Consider the following 7,576-nt stretch of genomic DNA (forward strand, 5'->3'; position numbering starts at 1 on the left):
CTTTCAAGCCAAAGAGCCTGGGTTGGAATCCCAACTTTGTCTCTTACCTACTGTCCAACTCTGATATAACGGCTTATCCCCCCTGGGCTTCAGTTTCCTCATCTGTAAAATGGGGACAAAACGGCAAGTAGCATGTAAAGCACCTGGCACGCACGAAAAGTGCTGAGCAAAAGTGAGTTCTTCACCCTCCCTCCCAACCTCCCTCCTCCATATTTGTTTCTACTCTTTCAGGTTTGAAAAACCTACCCTGCCCCCCAAAACCACCAATACCACCATCAGCTTGGCCATGGTTTCTGTCTCAAAGTAACAGCTGGAGAAGGTTGGGGGACAATGTGCCGGCACTGCCCCCTGAGGTCGGTGTGCAGTGAGAAAGGGGACCGGAACTCCCCCACCCCACGGCCATCCTCATCTGTCTGCACGCCTACCCTAGGCCAAGCTCTGCCAGGCTGGAGCCACCAAATCTGGCTACATCCAGCACCTCTCTGAGAAAGGGCCCAGAGCTTCCCAGAGGTTGCGAATCTTTCCTACCCTCATTTTCTTGGGAGGGAAGGCAGAGAACAAAGGGAGAGTGGGGTTGCACTGGGCCTCCACTGAATCACTCTGGCACCATGGGTAGGTCACAAATAAAGATTCTGGGCCACAACTTTCCCATCTCTAAAATGGGGCTAATGACCCCTGCCACTGCCCTTGGCGACAGGATGTTTGGAGAGCCTTCATTACTGCTGCTGCTGCCACCAGTGTGCTGTAGCTAATAACACGCTGCCCTCGTGGGGCCCAGAGGCCCTGGGAGTTTCGGGAAAATATATCCTTACCCATCTTCAAAGCGTCCCCGGGAAGTAGGTGGGAGTTAGCGACTAGGAGAGAGGAGACCCAGACAGTCCCAGGAGGCAGTCCACCTTTGTGGCAGAGAGAGGGATGGAAATGAATGCCTGGTGGCCCCAGATGGGGTGGGTAGTGGAAGGTATTCAGTCATGGGCCACAGATCTGGGTTCAAATCTCCCCTCTGCCACCTAGAAGTTAAACAGCTTTCATCCTGACGTGGGAATACCAACGCCCACTTCTTGGAGTCGCGATGAAGATGAAATGAAATCCTGTTGTTGCAAATGTTGGCCTCTAGCAGGTGCTGGGGGAAGTGATGGCTCAGTGGTAGACTTCTCCCCTTCCCTGGCAAGGTTCTGATTCCTGGCCAAGGCATCTCTTGTGCAGCCACCACTCACCTGTCTGTGGAGGCTTGCATGCTGCTATGATGCTGAACGGGTTTCCGTGAACCTTCCAGACTAGATGGACTTGGAAGAAAGGCCTGGCAATCTATGTCCAAAAATTAACCAGTGAAAACCCTATGGATCACAACAGCCTGATGCCATTGTGCACGGGCTTGCCATGAGTCAGGGGTTGACTTCACAATGACTTCCATATTCTCCTCCGTGTCATTGCCTTTTTCACCTCTGCCAGGCCGCATGTCCATGCAACTCTCAATTCGGAAACTGTGGTGGTTATGGGTGACTAGGTTCCCAGTGTCCCCTGGGGAGATCTGGACCTACCTTCCCCGCCCCCAGTGAGGAGCCTGGAGGTGACGGGGAGCAGAGACAGAGCTGCGCTCAAGTTCCAAGCAAAGCCTGAGGAAATGGTGGCCCAAGGGAGTAAAAGGACTTCCCTGAGGTCACAGAGTTGCTGAGAGGCAGAGCCAGGGTTCAAACCAAGGTCTTGGTGACCCATAGCCCATTACGACGTGCAGCTCCTGGGGACAAAAACCCTGCCGGAGCTGGCAGCAGCCTGACAGACCGTCTTGCCCAATCTCTCAGTTTAAGGTTGAAGAAACAGGTGCTCGGAGAGGTCAAGTAAACAGTTTGGAACACCTGAAATCTTGCCAGGGCCGGTGCCAGGGCCTTCTCTGTGCCTTGATTGGGATGGCGTGGTGAAATGAATGGGCAGGCCTCACGGGCGCTGACCACAGGCACAGGCCAGTCCCTGACTCAGGCGCCTGGAGCAGCGGAAGCCCTGTGAGTCTGAAGTGGAGGCAGAGTGGCTTCCTTAGTCATGGCACACGTGGCTTTAGCCAGCCCTCCACCCAGCCAACCCCACTGCATGTCAGGCCTCGGGACCCAAACAGAACAAGACACAGGCCATGCCCTTAAGATGGGGAGGGTGAAATTCTCCACAGGTGCAACTGAGCAAAAAGAAGCTCAGGGAGGTGACTTATCCAAAGTCACACTGTGCTTGGTGGCACAGCTGGGCAAAAAACCAGAGCAAATCCTGGACACAAGGATACCAGTGGCCAAGGGACCTCATGCAGTAAATAGACAGTGACTCTGACGCACAGTATCCAGACAAGGACACTGCTGAGGGTGAACTAGTGTCATCGGTAACTACACAAGAACAGGTATGAACCAGGACATCCCAGGCAAACCAGGGCACATCACCCAAACCCACTTCTCGAAGCCTTATTGCCGGACACTGTGAGAGGGCTCTCCGTTTCTTTGAACTGTGACATCAACCCTGAAACTGAGGCTCAGGGAGGAAATTAAACCTGCTCAAAAACCCAGAGCTAGCAGGAAACAGCAAAAGAGAGGTGAACCTGTATTCTAGTGGAAGAAAAAAAAAAGGGGGGGGGGGGCGGTCAGAGAAAATAGTTAGCTGGTCTACCCTGGGAAGAGGTTTATGGCTGGTGTCTGTCCACTGCGATTGGGCAGAGGCCATGGAAAACCGGTTTTTAAATATTTTTAATATTATTACTCTTGTTGTTTCCAGGTGCCGTTGAGTCAATTTTGACTCACAGAGACCCCATGTGACAGATTAGAACTGCCTAGGCTGTAATCTCTGCAGGAGCAGATCGTCATATCTTTTTCCTGTGGAGTAGCTGAGTGGATTCGAACCCGCAAGTGCTTAACTGTTAGCAGCCAAGCACTTAACCATTGTGCCACCACCATGGAAGAAAGGGAGCCCGTCAACAGCCCAGGATAGTTGAGGGAGGGTCCTGCATAGCCAGAAGGTCCCTCATTCCTGGAGCTAGAAGGCGCTAAAAGGAACACTGTGTGGCTTGGCCTCCCTGGGCCACGGCCTCTGAGAGGGAAGCCCTTGGTTTCCTTCCTTCCTTTTTTTTTTTTCCTAAGTGGGTTCTAAGGCAGTCGGTCTGGGATCTGAGGGCCAGGGGATGCTGGAAGAGTCAGTGACCCCAGCTACAGCAAACAGAGGCTATGCCTGAAGCTGGATGGGACCAGGAAAGGTGTAGTAGGGAGCCATGGCTGGCTGCTCTAGGCCACCCTGGCAGACCCAGCCTTGGAAGTCATGCCAGGATCCACCCCCCCACCCCACCTATGAGAATAAGCAGGGCCCAGGCTCTGCTGAGGCTCCTCCACAGCCCCCCCGCAGTTCTAGGGCCCGGGTGCACTGTTTCCCTCAGCTCCACCTTCTGCCCTTTGCTTTCTAACAGGAAGTTCCTTCCTCTTTCTATGTTTCCCCCCTTGGCCTATACCCAGCTATCCCCAGCCCAGAGCTCGGGGTGACTTTCAGGAACCTGTCATTGTGAAAAACCCAAACCACTTCCAACCGGCTATCTCTGCCTACCTGGGGCGAGATGTCCTTGAATCTGGGCAGGCAGGGCCACAGAGCTATCGGGGTGAGGGGGGCCTGACAACCCCAGGAGGAAGAGCCAACTGTTACTGCAGCCCTCCCCCAGGTCCCCACTCCCTAACACCCCAGTACAAACATCTGAAGGAACTCAGGACAGGGGAGGGAAAACTCTCCCCGTCCAAGTGAGTTAAGTACCAATAACAGCTTCCATTTATTGATTTGAGTGCTTATGCATGTGAGTAAATGCCAAGCTCCCAGGCTTTTTATATACACTGTCTTTAACAAATTACCACAGACTCAGTGGCTTAAAACTGTACAAAGTTACTATCTTTCAGTTCTGGAGGTCAGAAGTCTAAATGGGTTTCACTGGGCTAAAATCGGAAAACCTGGTGGTGTAGCAGTTAAGAGCTATGGCTGCTAATCAAAAGGTCTGCAGTTTGAATCCACCAGACGCTCCTTGGAAACCCTATGGGGCAGTTCTATTCTGCCCTTTAGGGTCGCTATGAGTCAGAATAGACTCGGCTACTAGTCAGAATCAACTCAACGGCAACAGGTTTGGTTTTGGGTTTGGGCTAAAACCAAGAAGTCAGCAGGACTGAATTCCTTCCAAGATGCTCTAGGGGAGAATCTGAATCTGTTCCCTTGTCTTTTCTAGTTTCCAGGGGCCACCTGCAGACTCAGGGCACCTGCCTCCCTCTGCAAAGCCGGAAATTTCATCACTCCTAACTCTGTTTCTGTCATCACCTCTCCTGCTCTGACTCTGGCCCTCCTGCCTTCCCCTTATAAGGACACTTGTGATTACATTGGACCCACCTGGATAATCCAGGATAACCTCCCCATCTCAAGATCCTTAACTTAATCACATGTGCAAAGTCCCTTTTGCCGTGTGAGGTCACATATCCCCAGGTCCTAGAGACTGGGATATGAAAATTTTGGAGGGTCCATTATTCTGCCTACCACGTCAAATTAAACCATCAGAAAGTCCTTAAAAGGACAAAAGCTAAACGGCATCATCGAGGTTAGGACAGAAATCTCAGGGTCAACCCCAGGTCCTAAATATTTGCAGCATAAATTTCTAATCCCTCAACGCAGGTGGTCGGCCTGTCTGGTGGCTCATAGCCAGATGCTAGAAATACCAAATGCCAGAGTTTTCTAAGGTCCTGGAGCCTTCTTGTGGACCCACTGCCCAGTCCACATCTGCCCGCCCAGACACTGGCCTAGGCACCTGACCATTCTTTTCCCTTTCTCCAGCTGGCATTTCTTGAGATTTAGCCAAGTAGAGCCCAGTTAGCTGGGGTCATAGAAGACTTGAACCCAGAATTGGGGTAAATGAGGCAAAAGCCTGTTTATGAGAGCTGAGGTACAAGTAGGGTCGCTATGAGTTGGAATCGACTCGACAGCACTGGGTTTTTTTGGAGGTACAAGGGAAAGCGTGGTGCTACGTCTCTGATACTTAGACTTACAGGTCTTAAACCCAGCCTTCTCCAGAACAGGATTGGTCCTAATGACTGGGAAGGAGTCCAAGTGGCCCTCAGGAGAAGGAAGAGCAAAGACACAGAGGCTGAAAACTCAGTAGGGCCTGAGACATTCAAAACTTATCAGTCCCGTGTTCCATGGCCCCAGTACTCTGCTATCTGCTTCCAAGGTGAGTTGTTGTTGTTAGATGCTGTTGAGTTGACTTCAACTCATAGCGACGCCATGTGACAGAGTAGAACTTCCCCGTTGAATTTCATAGGCTATAATCTTTATGGGAACAGACTGCCAACTCTTTTCCCCACAAAACTATGGGCGGGTTCAAACCGCCAACTTTTTGGTTCACAGTCAACCGCTTAATCGTTGTGCCACCAGGGCTCCTTCCTAACGTGAGTATGTTCTCAAATAAAGAAGTCCACCATAAGGTGTTAGTGCCAGGGGACTAGTTGGCCTGCTACTCGTACTTTGGTAGAAGATTTCTGATAAACAAGAGCCTTTACTCAAAGAAGAAATGATGGGAATACAGGCACCATGACAGGCTAATGGAAGACCCATCTGGCTGCCCCAGAACCACAGATATGGTAAGGAGGTCCCACCTCCGCTGCCCCCATCAGACCTCATGTCTCGGCCCCCTTGGCAATCAGAGCTTCACCTGGGCCTGGGCTGCTCCAAAGCCATCGCCAGGCTGTGGACCAGCAGACATGACCACCGTCTCCTCTGAGTGGACCTAGCAAGGCGCAGCTCACTCACACCCTGGGAAGGCCACTTTGTTCATTACAAAGAGAGGGAGAGAAACAGTGAGCAGGGCTTTTCAACACTTAAAAGTTGTCACGATCAAAATAGTCAAAGGCAAAACACATTGCTTCCAACTCCCCTTTGAAGCTATTTCACAAACTAAATTCCTTTCCTTTGACCAACTTTCTCAATCCTCACATATTTACCTTGCGGGGGAGGCTGGTAACACACTCAGAGCCCCACCCCCATGTCCGTGCTCCGTTCAGCGAGTACCCCTTGAAGCCACCCCCCCACCCTCCTCCAGAATCAGCACCACCACCAACAGAACACAAGTGCCAACGAGTGAGCTAAAATTCTCACCACCAACCTCCAAGAGGGCCCTCTAGGCTCCCGTTTTACAGATGAGAAAACTGAGGCTCAGAAAAGTTAAGGAACTTGCCCAAAGTTCACAACCAGCTAATGAAGAGAAAAGCTAGTCGGCCTCCAAGCCCATTCCTCTTCCCCCAACATGAGTAGCTTGCAAACTCCTGGTTTCAGGATCTCTTTACACTCTTAAAAATTACTGAGGCCCGCAACGAGCTTTTGTTCATGTGCGTACCTTAGTTATCTAGTGCTGCTATAACAGAAATGCCACAAGTGAACAGCTTTAACAAAGTTTATTTTCTCACAGTACAGTAGGTTAGAAGTCCAAATTCAGGGCGTCAGCTCCATTGCATAAAACTTATTATCATAAATAATAGATTTTCTTGAAAAACAGCCCTGTTTCCCACAAAACTGTCAGAAAGGTAGAATTGTTTCACAGCTTGCCGGTATCTGTAAACCAAAAACCAAACCAAAGCCACTGCCATCAACTCAATTCCAACTCCTCGCGACCCTATAGGACAGAGTAGAACTGCCTCACAGGGCTTCCAAGGCTGGAATCTTCGCAGAAGCAGATCGTCTCATAGCTTTCTCCCAAGGAGCGGCTGGCAGGTTCGAACTGTCGACGTTTCGGTTAACAACCAAGTGCTTTAACCATTGTGCCACCAGCACTCCTGTAATGGCTGCCTTAATAGGAGACAGCTGGATTTTCATATCTGCTTCTGCATTCAATAAGTTGCAACATGCTGTTTGGGTTAAAATATATAAAGTTTTCTTTTGCCTACAATCTCACAGATACCTGCAAGGGCCCCTGACCCAGACTTTGAGATCGCTGCACTGACTACCTCATCCTACCCCATTGCCCATGCCCCAAACCCAAGCTCCTAAAAATGTGCTTACCCAAAGTATGCACAAATGTGTTTGTTGAATGAATAGATGAGTAAGCCCAGGGCAAAGCTGAGTGAGGAAAAGGAAGTTGAGTCTTAGGTCTAAAAGTAGGCTTGGGCTTTATCTGTGGGTTTCAATCATCCAGACTCTTCCTTGCTGTGGGATGAGAGAGAGAAGGAGAGTCTGTAAAACTTTCTAAATCAGGGTTATGAATGGTTGTGCTGGTTGTGGACTCTGTAAGAACATCAAGTTGAAGGGGTGAATAGGGGCAGGAAACCAGTTCATGTTCTGCTCATCAGGCCTCTTGCCCTGGAACAGGCCTGGGTCAGCCCTGAAAGGCGCATTTTCCTAATTTGCACAACATGGCTGTGTGTGCCCTGTAGGTGTGAGTCCACCCAGACACAGCCGGGTTGGGCAGGGACAGGCAAGTCCCAAACTCTCTGAAAGGGTGCCAGGAGATAGGTAACTGTGGTTACCTCTGGGCTGAGCCAGGCAGGGAAGGCTGTGGGGACTGACATGAATCCTCACTTTAGCTCCTTTTACACACCTT

This window comes from Elephas maximus, chromosome 15 (genome assembly GCF_024166365.1).
Source record: "Elephas maximus indicus isolate mEleMax1 chromosome 15, mEleMax1 primary haplotype, whole genome shotgun sequence".
In the NCBI taxonomy this organism is placed as follows: Eukaryota; Metazoa; Chordata; class Mammalia; order Proboscidea; family Elephantidae; genus Elephas; species Elephas maximus.